Raw genomic sequence first — 13,267 nt, 5'->3', positions numbered from 1 at the left:
TTTTTAAAAAAAAGAGCACCTGTCCAGTTTTTACCAACTCTTGATTTCAAGTCCAGCTCCAACACTACATGGCAGTGCCTCTTACACATGCCATTTCTCACTGATCCTTCATTTCCTCATTAGTCAAATGGACTAGGGCTCTACGTTCTACTCATACATACCAATGTCACAGTTTACTGAGGGGATAAAATAAGACAATGTAGGGGCTGGCCTCGTGGCCTAGTGGTTAAGTTCAGCGCGCTCGGCTTCAGCAGCCCAGGTTTGGTTCCCAGGCATGGACCTACACCACTCGTCAGTGGCCATCCTGTGGTAGTGATCCACATACAAAACAGAGGAAGACTGGCACAGATGTTAGCTCAGGGCAAATCTTCCTCAGAAAAAAGTAAAATATATATATAAGACAATGTATATATAAAATTACTTTAAAAATATAAAATGACTTGGAATAGATATGCTCCTTTACAAAAGGATCGTTTGACTTATGAAATGGCTCAAAGATTTTTTAAAAATTTCTCTGCATTTTTCACTTTTTAATTGAGCTTTTAAACAATCTAATTGGTATACAAACTTTGAGGAAAACATCCATTGAACAAAATAAAATACATCAGTATTTGTAAAGAGGTTAATATATATATATTATATACATATATCAAATATACATATGTTCAATAAGACGGCTTCAAAGGTCAAACTTTTAAAGTGATAAGAGAAGAAAAGATTTAGACTTTGCTTTTACAATTAATTAGCCCATTATTAAGTTCCATACCAAATATCAATAGGAATTACAAAATGATGTTAACAAAAGTTAAAGCTCATTTAAAAGATATAAGAAACAAGTCTGTAACTGTCTTTAAGAAACTTATCATTAACTTGACGTCTTACAGCAAATCAATTGTTAACTGCAGTAGTTAAAATATTCTCTGTTCCTGGAAATGAACCAAGTGACACTGACAATATCTAACTCAGTAATTTTAATACTTAAGAAAGAATCCGTTTAAAGCAAACAACTAAGAGTTTTCCACATGTCAGTGCCACCAATCCCTCTCCCAAAGCAGAGAAACATATTATCTTCAGGGGATGGGGGTGTCTTTTTTTTCACTGATCAAAACAAAACTTAAAACTCTTAGCAAGCACTTACCTCATCTGCTAGCCAATATTATTACTCTTTTTGTAAGGAAATAGACTTGTGACGTCCAGTAAGAAATTCCTCAAACTTCACATTAACCCCCCAACAATCTGATACTGTTCAACTAAAGTTCACTAAAGTTTAAGCTTAAGTAAAGCATCCACAAGTGTCATTCTTCCTGTATAATCAGGCTGTACAAGTGCTGTTTTTACCACTTATTAGCTATTATTAATTTTTTAACTCAAAGACTAACATTCAAGAATAACCCTGAAATGTTTTCTTTCCTCCTGTTTCCAATTCCCATTTGCCTTCCCATCTAAAGTTATCCTCTTTCCTTAATTGTTGTAAACTTCTATTTCACCTTCATTTTATGGTAAATATCTTGTAAAATAGTCCTTCCATGTCTATTACATCTTTATTTCACACACTTGGGAAATATACAACCCTCTCTCTCCCCATTCATTCTTTCTACATCATAAATTCCTCAATGCACACAAACCTGTAAGTAAAATCATCTCAATTTAGAAGTTCGAACTTTATTTTGAAGAAATAAGCTCCACAAATAGGAAGCATCTGAGTATTTAACTTCTTAGTTAAACCTCAAGCCTGATGATCATGTGTCATTCGGTCACCCGGTGATCACTCAGAGAACCTGGGATCGTGTGTTCCAGTATAGAACACACCCTCCTCAGCTGGTTATTTTTAGAAAAGTAGCTATGTTCATTCTAGCTCAGATTTATTCCTGACATTGTAATAACGCAAATTCACTTTTCCATCTCAAGATCAGATCCAACTGAAGCAGTCTACATTCCTTTTTCCTGCCTTTTCGGTGCAGACTGTCTCCAAGTTAAGCTCCATTCGGATACTCTGACAGCAGCTGAAGTTTGGGAAAGCTGGGCTGCAAGTGGCCTAGCGTAACCCGGGATTACCAACAATCTGGATAGTTTAAGGTAATTAGGTAGGCTTCAGAGAGGAGGGTAGTAGCCTTCATCCAGGCAATCCCTGTACTCACAATTAAACCATGAATTTCCCAGTGAAATGTCTATCCATTCTTTGTCCATTCAATAAATCTTGCTGAGGGCTTACTACGTGCCAACAGGACTGTATGAAGCTGGATATACAATGATGCACAAACAGATATAATTCTTGTCCTCAGAGTTGATAGGAGATACAATGGCCTTCTTTGATAGTCTCTGGAATATGCCAAGCTCTTTCCATCCTCAAGGCCTATTACTCTCTGTCTGGCATAACTATCCTCTTTGTCTTTGCCAGCTTAACTCCTGTATCTCAGCTTAATTCCCTCTTGGGAAATCTTCCCCTGACCCCCTCCCTCCATCTATATTAGATCCCTCATTACACGTTTTCATAGCACTCTGAAATTTTCTTCATAAAACTTTACAATCAGACATATGAGCCAAAATTTGTTTAATATCTGTTTTTTCAAAAACAAACTGATACCTGGTATATTTTCTATTGAAGCAGAACATACTTTCTTAAGTTGCACTTTACATTGAAAACATTTTAAGTCTCATCTTTCTTTTAGGGGAACATTATTTTTGGTTTTTAATATGAGACGAATTTTCTGTTCTTTACATTTTATTTATAACTCTTTACACAATTTATCCAAAGATCTTCCTTCACATGCAAATTTTATAATAAAATTACACAAGTCTCTAACCATTCCTATTTTTTGTGTGTACAACTAAAGTGGGTTTTTTATATTTTGGATACTAGCTAAGGTTACTACAAATGTCCATATCTGATATCTAGATTTTCAAGCCAGAATTTTCAGTAGTCTGTACTCAATTTTTTTTTTCCCCCCAAAGCCCCAGTAGATAGTTGTATGTCATAGCTGCACATCCTTCTAGTTGCTGTATGTGGGACGCGGGCCCAGCATGGCCGCAGAAGCGGTGCGTCGGTGCGTGCCCAGGGTTCCGAACCCGGGCCGCCAGCAGCAGAGCGTGCGCACTTAACCGCCAAGCCACGGGGCCGGCCCCTGTACTCAATTTTTACAAACAAATTTTTTCTACCATATTCTTATGTGGAGAGACCCAGACAAACATGAATGCCACTACTTATTAAATGTGAAACTTTAGGCTTACATCGCTTCCATGAGCTTTGTTTCCTCATTTGCAAAGTAGTTATAAAAATCTTTCAAGGGTATGAGAAATAAATATAAAGTACACAAAGCCCCTGGCAAAATATCATGCTAAATAAATATCAATTCCTTCCTACATGTGGGGGAAAAAAGGTAGAAAGGTACACGTTTGAAAATGTAGCCCTCTATGAAATATAATACCAGTTTCCATTACCTAATCTGATTTCCTAAAAGAGAACAAGTCTAACTTCTTTTGCTTCAAGGGCTATATTTCAGGTTAGGGGTTGACAAACTTTCTATAAAGATGTATGTAAATATACAAGTTGTAAATATTTGGGGTTTGTGGGCCACATATGGTCTCTGTCGATATTCTTCGTTTTTATTTTTTTTGTTGTTACAACACTGGTTAAAAATTTAAAAACCATTCTTGGCTTGTAGAAAGAAAACAGCCCACTGGCCACAGATCGCTAACTCTCTGCTTTAGGTTCATAAATACTCATCCATTCCAACCTTACTTATCCTATTACCTGTATAATATTTGGCTCTTAATCAACACTCAGCTGAAGAATTACTCTACTACTTATCAAACTTGCAGTTTAACAAACACTAATTAAACACTTGTTTATATGTAAGGCCCTGTAAGGTAACTGGCTACCTAAAGAAAAAGAGATACATCACATGCTACAAAAGGAATACAAATAAAGCCTTTTGAAGGCTTCCTCTAGTGTCAACTCTTTCTTTTTTCTGAGCCTGCTACTAATCCGGATTTACAGCATAACCAGTTTATGCTCATGACCTCAGATTTCTCTGACCATAATCCTGTACTGAAAGTGGTTTTGGTTTGAGTTCCTTTATGAGAATCTGATTAGGCTTCTTGTATCACAGAGTTAGAGGCTCCCCGTCGCTCATTCTCCATTAGGCTCTCTCCTTTCAATTCTGACGTATTGTTATAAACTCGCCTCCTTCCAATGCAATCATTTCCTCTTCTCTTCCTTAGTTCAGCTCCCTTCCTTATCAGTCTTGTCCAATTTTTCTCCCTTTTTATGTATAATCCCAACAGAGAAAACTCTGAATTAGGTCTCAGAATTAGTTTCTGTTATTGTTCTGCCTCTGACGATCTGTGCATTTCTTAGCCTGAATACCTTTGTTTCTTCATCTGTCATAGGGATCAAAACAGCCTGTGATGCCAATCAGACACAGTTAAGTGCAGAGGAGATAACACATGTGGAAGTTATATTTTTACAATCTACAAAGTACTCTAAGAGGCCACTAAGATGCACGACTGGGAAGTCAGACTTGATTCAAGAACTGGCTCTGCCATTCATATTTATGAGTTATTGACCTTGGGCAAGTTAATTAACACCTCTAAGCCTCATTTTCCTCACCTGTAAAATAAAGAGAGTAATAACACCTACTTTATAGGTTTTGTGAGGATTACATGGCATAGTCCATGTCAAGCACTTATAGAGCCTAGCACATAGTAAAGGCTCAAAAAACTTGAAACATAATTATTACTATTTAAAAGTAAGATATGTTTTTACTCCGGAGGCCATATGCCTTATATGTTAACTTCTCAGTCTCTACTTGCTATTGAGCCTATCTATTTCCACTGGTAAAGTTATGCTCTTTTTTCACAATATTGGTTAAACAAGTTCTTTGGCATTTTGCTCTGTTGTACTGTGTTCCTCCTTACAGGGACTATTTAGTGTCTCTCACCATTAAAAGAGAGGGGAAAGGGAGGACAGAAATGAAGGAAAGAGAGAGAAAGAACCATCAGTTCATATTCTGTATGTTATCAATTAGTACAGTCAGTTCTGTTACAATGTGACATACGCATTCCTAAAAATCATGACGCTATGCAAAATTATGTCATTAAAACCACAAGGCTTATGGGGAAAACTGCCATCAGTGACATATAAAAGAGAAAAGAACCTAACAAAGACCACAGCACAGTTTTACATACGTTAAATGGTTTAAAAATAAATTAAAACTACAATAACTATAACACCTTACCTTGAAAAAGACCTGAAATTTGCTTGTGGAATTGGGTGTACAAAGAGTTGCAGGTTGTGAGTTATTGTGAAAGGGTGGAAGAAGGGTGATGTGAAATTGAAGGGAAAGTTATGAAACGAGATATGGATGGCTGTGGCTCATAATATACAGTGCAGTGAGGTAGCCGGAAGAGGTTTGAGGTATGGCATGTGCATTTTGTGTATTCCTATGTGGCTCCGTTCAGCTAGGTGAAATTTTCTGTGTTCACCTACTATTTCTCAGATAAAATCACGCATAACAAATGTGAAATTTACATCATACTCAAATTGTTCCAATATCAATCATGTAGGAATATCAATAATGTAGGAATAAATTCTCATTTTCAAAACAAGCACGATAGCAGAAATGACTGTATTTATTCCCAAGTTATGAAATCATGAAAAACGTTCTCTGACTCAGAACCGTAGTCACTATTTACAAAGCCTGTGTTACTCTTCAATTTCCTATCAACCCAAAGCCTTTACCTAGAAAAAATTGTTCTTTTCTTGTCAGTATTGAGCCACTAAACATGATCTAAAACACTTCTTAACTGCATCTTTAATGGTTTTTTCAGGTTTCCCTCCTGGGGACAGCTCTGATTCAGACAGCCATGACATATTGTGTAGACCTCTAGTTGAGTCCCTGTCCCCAAATGTCCATTCCAACAGAGGAGTAAAATGTCTGGTTGTCAATAACTCACTGTCATGTCATTTCATTTATTCAAATATTTATAATGAATATCTACTGAATAGAGGGCAACACAGTAGATACAAGATGAAACCACATCCAACTCATCATAGTGAGAGAGACTTAACTCAGTGAATCATTTAAGGTCAGTCAATGTTATAAGGAGGTGTAAAACATTATAACACATGTAAAAATAACTGTAACACAACATAGAGCATGAAGCACCTTAAGAAAATTCAGAAACTACAAAACCGATTTCTTTCAATGTTGGAGGAGGAGACCAGGAAAAATTTAATGAGGGTGATTAGCAGACTTTAAGGATGAGGTAAATTTTGGATATAAGGGAGAAACTTTCTAATTGTGTCATGAGTAAAGAAAAAAGCAAAAAATGGGACGTGTAAACCATAAAGATCAAGGAGCTTAGGCCATAAACTACGACCCACAACTACAAAAGATAAGTTACATACTGGACTTTGAATTTTATATGATGGGAAATGGGAAAGCCAGCGACAATTTTTAACCAGAAGAGTGCAACATCAGTTATGAATGGGTAATAGGGAGCCCAGTTGGCTTTCACAAATCCAGGCTTTGAATAAGTTAAGAGACTTCATTCAGAGTCTTTGGAATGCCAAGCCAGAGCAGCAGGAGGGCTCTCCCCAGCCACAATCCCAGCCTTTGTGTCCAAGATTGATATTCACGGCTCTACTTAATGGATACTAACTGTGTCGTTTGGTCTGGTCAATTGAATAAAATAGTGGAATAAAGAAAAATTACCTGCAAAATGAGTGTATTTTTTTTAGAAACAACGAAGAATACAATGCAACCTAACAGTAATAATAATATCATCAGATATTTAAATCTGATCATTAGGATTATATAATTAGGAAAGTTAAATAATACGGTTCTGAATTACATCTAAATATCTGACACAATGTATTTTTAATGCTCAAGAAACTATATACCAATGTTCCTAAAAGCAAAGCCTCCTTGCACAAACGTTCATATGAGATTGACAGCAAGCTTAAGAAACATACATTGCATTTCAAATCAGACTTTACATTACCATCTACAGAGAGACAACATTTCACAAATTTCTTTAAAATTTCAGAAAATACATCGAGAATTAAAACTACCACAAGTTTCTTCAAATAAAATTCACAAATCTAATTAATATATTCTGTACACAAGATTCTATACACAAATGCCACAAATTTTAACTAAAATAATAAGGATACTTTTCTCATAAAGCTGAAAAGTCCATTTTTAAGCGCTTACACGCCAAATTAAACACATACACAAACCTCAACTTAAAATAAAAAAGAATTTTTAAAGAATACTTGTTTAATTAAATTAGAACTATCCTATAGGGTAAATGATCAAAAGTCTATATGATAATCTACTTCATTATATCATCTGTACAAAATTTTTATACCCTTCAACTAAGCTATTATTTAAAAATCTAAAATATAATGAGCTGACCTGGAGTCTCCTTAAAACTCCAAGGCAGTTCCCTTAAGAAAACTTCGTATCAACCTTGATGAATTAATGACACATGATTTTACTGAAAAATAAACTAAAAAGGAGACTTCTCTCTTTTTTTTTTTTTTTTGTGTGAGGAAGATCAGTCCTGAGCTAACATCTGTGCTAATCCTCCTCTTTTTGCTGAGGATGACCAGCTCTGAGCTAACATCTATTGCCAATCCTCCTCCTTTTTTTTTTTGGCCCCAAAGCCCCAGTAGATAGTTGCATGTCATAGCTGCACATCCTTCTAGTTGTTGTATGTGGGACGTGGCCTCAGCATGGCTGGAGAAGCTGTGGGTCAGTGCGCGCCCAGGATCCGAACCCAGGCTGCACTTAACCGCTAAGCCACGGGGCCGGCCCAAAAGGAGACTTCCCTAAAGAACTTATTTCAGAATTATTTACACAGAAAATGAGTCTAAACAGCTTATCCTCTCCATAGTCATTTCCTCTTATATGTAATTTACTTAAACTGAACAAACTGTTCCAAGTCTAGCTGCTAAAAAAAGAAACCTCTTTTAAAACAATCCAGGCACAGTAGGTGCAGGGATAGCCTCCTTAAGGTGAGAATAGGTGGGTCAAAGGACAAAATATTTTATATAACGTTCCCAGAGCATATATAGGATTTATACTCAACATGATATTGACATTTGCCTTGGAATTTGGCCTGTAAACTGACCAAAGCTTTGCAACAAGGATAAAAATAAATCAGGCCATAAACATCTCAAGGAACCTCACTTATTTATGCTAACAAAAAGCTGCAAACGATGCTGGTATGGGTAGTTAAAATTTGTGTAAACTGATAATGCTTCTTATGGGGTAGACAGTCTTAATAAATAATAGACACATTACAGGAAAATAAAGGATCAATACAGCCATAACCATGGCACCTGAACTCAATAATCCATTATACTTCCCAGCACCAAAACAGTGATGTAACCAGTTGTTTACTTTTGTTCTCTATCTAGTATGTTGTGATACAATATTATTAGCTCTTGTTTGCTTTTGAATAGTATAAATCTTACTTAGCCTTGCACTTAATTACTAGTAACAGAACAATAACAAAAAGGCTCCTCCTGAATAAAATTAAATGTAACATAAGTCAATAAGAGCTACAAAAATAATAGATTTCCACATATTAAGAATTATATACATTTGTCACTAAGCTCAAATTTTATATTTAAAACACAATAATTATAAAATTGGATTTTTTGAAAGAGTTGTTCTTTAAAAACTTCTATTAATTGACTATTTAAACATTTACCAGTTCCATTAATATACATGGGTTTAAAAAAAAAAAAAACTTTAAACACACATATTCACTACATTTTAGGTCCCAAGCAAAATGTTTACAGAGAAATTTGGCAGTATTAAGTCTGGGGACTCACAGCCAATAATAACCTAAGAAGGCTGAACTTGGTTAATAAGCAAATTTTCATAGCACAACTAACATTGTACAACAACCCAAAGCAGTTAATATTTACAGGATAATCACAATATTTTGCATATCAGATTAATTTAAAAGTAATTTCAAGAAAACTTGATATATTATGTCTGTGCTTTTCCAACTGTTCATAGTCAACAGATTTCTTCTTAGCTACAATTTGGGGGGAAAAATTATTCTCTTAAACACCGTGAGCTAAGGGAAGGAAATCCTTTAAATCCTTACCTCCGTAAGCAAGAAGCCAGGAGGCAGGGCCCTGTGGAACCTGCGGTACCAATTTCACCAAGTTCAGAATCCACTTGGGATACCAAATGGGAATTTAAAATATTGCCACAGGGCTCACGGGGACTAAAAGTATTACTACATGTTTCAAGGTCTACAAATAGCCTCTATAATAATTATGCCTTTGAGAGCCCTCCTTAGCAAAGAAAATATTCACAAGCTCAAACTTACCTACCCGCACAACCCAAGCAAGACTCCTCTAAGCGATCCTCCAGGCAACACTGAGAGGACATTCCTCTCAGTCCCTGGGTGCCAAGTGACCTTTGGCATATCAACAGAAAGGGTGTGACTAGAAGATTCAGTTTGGCATTGTGCCACACTGAACAAAATTGCTCCTTTGGTTTCTCTAGGGTGTTAACTAAGACTTCCTCTTTTTGTTGAGTAAGTAAACACAGCCACTACTACATTTCCAGCTCTTCCCTAAGGTGGTAAAATACAGCTTTAAATGATGTAAATGATAATGGCTAACACTGACTGACAACCTACTGTTGCTCTAAACTAACACTATACAGACAGACACTATTCTTACTCCCATTTTAAAGATGTGCAATCTGAAGAAAAAAGGTTAATGAGTAACTTGTGAAAATTCCAGGTACAGCAATATGGTCAACCGACCTAACAAAGAGGACTTTCCACTATAAATATGTAGACAAGATAAAAAAGAGTATAATAAAACTTAAAAATTAAACACATAGCTTTACTTGCAATAAAGAAAATTCCCTAGTGCCAAACCAAAGCTAGCACCAATAGCCAAAGTAGTAAGCACAAAAGGAAATACTGCCAACTATGGCCACCGGGTCTAACGCTAAATTAGACCTTCAGCACTTAGGTCTAATCAAAATTGATAAGAGATGCTCCCTCAAGGAATGAGATCAGAAGAAAGTGCTCTCTCAAGAGAGTAGAGTTAGGCTAGATTTCTGGCTCTGCTTTTCTTCAACACAGGATACAACCTGCCCAACTGTTTGTAGCAGCCCTCATGCCCATGTAGGAACAGAAGAAGAGATCTTGGGCACACAGCTTTAAAGTTGGTACTGAGGTCCTTCCATAAAGCCAGAGTTGTCTTCACAGGGCTGCAATCATAGTTTAAAAATGGTGAGGGGGACAGGACAGATCCACCCATTGTCTTAGGAGGACTTCACTGTCTTCCTAGACTGTCTCTGAGAATCTGGATGAGAGGGCAGGGGAAAATGCTACAACCAGAAAATTAAAACCCTAATCCTGTATCACAGTAGTTTTGAAGTTTGAATCTTATTTGGAGAATCTCCAAGCTAAGAAATTAAGATCAAGTTGGGTCCTGGGTTAGTAATATCCCTGGAGTATATGGAAGAAACAAACATAAAACCACTTTAAAGGAACATTCCATAAACAAGACCACAAGGAATTTCTACAGCTAGAGAAACAAAACAAAAACAAAAAATAATCCTCACTGAAGATGAGCTTATAATTTAGAATTTACAAAATATGTGAAAAAATGATTTATTGTGATTAAGCACTAACAGATATACCAAACAGAAAATTTAGCACTCAACTAATTCTTTAATATGAAGATGCAAAAAACAAAAAAGCATAATTATTAAAGAGATGGAGAAAGAAAAAAAGAGCCTATGAAGATAGGGAACTGAAAAAACAGGTAGGTTTTACAAAAACCAAAGAGAATTTATATGCATAAAGTTATGCACATTTCTCTGCATAGAGCACCCAGACTTTTTATCAGGTTTCTGTAAGTTAAAAAGGGAAGTGCAACACTAGAGATAGATAGAATTTTAAAAACTTATTTAGAAAAGCAGTAATCACTGCCAGAACTCAATTATCTGGCAGAACCTATTCCACACCAACTTTTCTTCTCTACCATCTCTCAAGCTCCTGACCAGTCTACACTGCAACTCCTCATTTCTGGAAATTCTGACCCACCCTCCAGACCATTCTGAACCATCTCCAGCACCCTTGCAAAAAAGATGGGAGTGGAAACTGTGATGTTCCACCAAGATCCCCTTTCAAGAATGAAGGATTTATTCCCCAGTTGCTATAGTGCTGCTGGCAGACAGCCCTAAACTATCAGTTCTCTTGAGAATGGCCTCGGCTCAAGAGTCTCTTCACACAAGCTGACGCTCCCTTCCCAGGTCAGCCCACATCCAAAGACTGACCGACACAGGGAATAGAAAGACCTGGCCCTTTCTCCCAACTGGAGACAACGGTGAAAAGCCATCCCAGCTTCAGAGCTCCCCATGGGGTCAGATCTCCATTAAGACTGCAGGGCAGCCTAACTTCCCCTTTGCTCAACACTGGTTTCTTCCTTGCCTTCCACAGGGGTTTGATCCCAAGAGCACTTTCTAAGAAACTTCCAGCACACTAACTTCCATCTCAGAGTCTGTGTCCTGGGCATCCCAGACTGCTACAGAAGAGCATCAGGAAAAAAGGGGCAGGAAATGTAGCAGTATTATCATGGGAGTGAGAAGAGAACAATAAAGTTTTGAACCCGATGGGGAGAACAGCAGAAAGTACTAATATAATCTCTTTGGTGAGGAGACCGATGGTAGAAGAGAAAGTCTTTTTCAAAATGAATAATATAATCACAGAATTCCAGCCCAACATTTCAGTGCATCGCTGAACTTAAGAGCCAAAAGGGATCTTACCGAGTATCCCAATTCCAACCCCTGTCATATTGAAGATAATATGTGATAATAATATCTTAGGCCCATGGATCTTTTAAATGCCAAAAATATTGCTTCTTACAAATAGGACTATTTATTCTTCTAAGATAGTCACTTTCCTAGGGATAAGCTAACAGGTACATTTAATACCCTGCTGTTAAAGTAACAGAATTCAGACATACCTTTTGGTTCTGAAACATTGGTAAAGATGTTAATGATAGTTTTATAAAAGGCTAATCTGGTATAGACTGGTATATGACTAATCATTATCCAGAATACTAATAAAAAACTCATGGACTAAAACCATAATAATTCACATGTACACTCAGGATGCTGATGACATGAGGCAAACCTAAGCCAGGCTCATGGGTATTTCATGATTCCCTCAGCCTTGTAAGATAGGACAGTTTATCAGAAGTATCCATAAGAAATGTTACAGGTTTGGAAGGTGACACATTTGGTTACTGCACATTTTTCCATGATTATTGAAGGAAGCTGGAAATTTCACACACACACATCTCTACTGATAACCTTGCCCTACATTCCATACTTTGTCACACAAATACAGAGGCAGACAAGACAGACTGTAGCAAAACGTATCAACTAAGACCTTCAGATCCAAAATGACATGAAGTCATTTACATCAATTGTTAGGACAGCCAAGCAGAATGGTCAATAATGCCACAATCCACTTATCTTTGAAATATAAGCAGAACTTGACTCTCAGTTCCTTACAGTTGAACCTCAGTTCCTCATCTGTCTTTCATTCCTTCCTCTCCTAAAGTTCACCATCTGCTTTGTCTTCTCTAAATCAACCCTTCTTCTTCTAACTTTGAAACTTTTCTTTAATGGGAGTAAGAAACTAACGTGCTACTAGCATGAAAGAATCCAAAAGAGGTTTCTAGAAGAAACTCTAAACTGCATATTGCCAGATCTCAATTACATACAAGCTAAGCCAGCTAAATTCGCGTAGGCAGAATGACCAAACAAATGGGTCGACATCTTATCTGGAGAAGGAATAGGAGGGCAATATAATTCATATTGGGGGAGAATCACATCAAATTACTAACATATTATAGGCATACAAAAGGGCAAACATGCATTGCAGGCGAATGAGAGGAAGAAAGATTAAATGAGTCACTATGGGTTTGGAGCTATTGTTTGGTCATAGAATCTGGATTAAAGTAGAAAACAAAAAAACATATAAATGGGCACTTCTTGGGGTGAATAAATATAAACAGCAAGACTAACAATATTTATTCTTCACATAAGTTATTTAGAAGAGTGAGATCATAATTAAATCTGCATGTCTACAGATAGCTTGAGTCTCTTATAAGTTAGGGAAATACTGATTTGAGAAAGACGAACTGCAAAATTAAGTAACAGGCATATAAGTGAACAAAATGGTAGTTTCACCTTAAAGTGGCAAA

At 36.6% G+C, this 13,267-nt stretch overlaps 1 protein-coding gene across 6 annotated transcripts in view; it reads right to left on the bottom strand.

Moving 5' to 3' along the window:
- Positions 1 to 13,267, bottom strand: part of EPS8 (epidermal growth factor receptor pathway substrate 8) — a 170,602-nt gene that overhangs the window by 89,291 nt on the left and 68,044 nt on the right. Inside the window, exon 1 of one of the 6 annotated variants that reach the window (XM_058558702.1) lies at positions 9,362 to 9,409. The exons of 4 other annotated variants lie outside the window; for them this stretch is intronic. The gene's annotated coding sequence lies outside the window, so the exon portion shown is untranslated. Of the gene's footprint in view, positions 1 to 9,357; positions 9,410 to 13,267 lie in introns of those variants that run through there. One more of the 6 variants, XM_058558701.1, reaches the window with a different exon arrangement.

This window comes from Diceros bicornis, chromosome 17, assembly GCF_020826845.1.
Source record: "Diceros bicornis minor isolate mBicDic1 chromosome 17, mDicBic1.mat.cur, whole genome shotgun sequence".
Lineage (NCBI taxonomy): Eukaryota > Metazoa > Chordata > Mammalia > Perissodactyla > Rhinocerotidae > Diceros > Diceros bicornis.
This window is presented reverse-complemented; position numbering and strand designations above follow the sequence as displayed.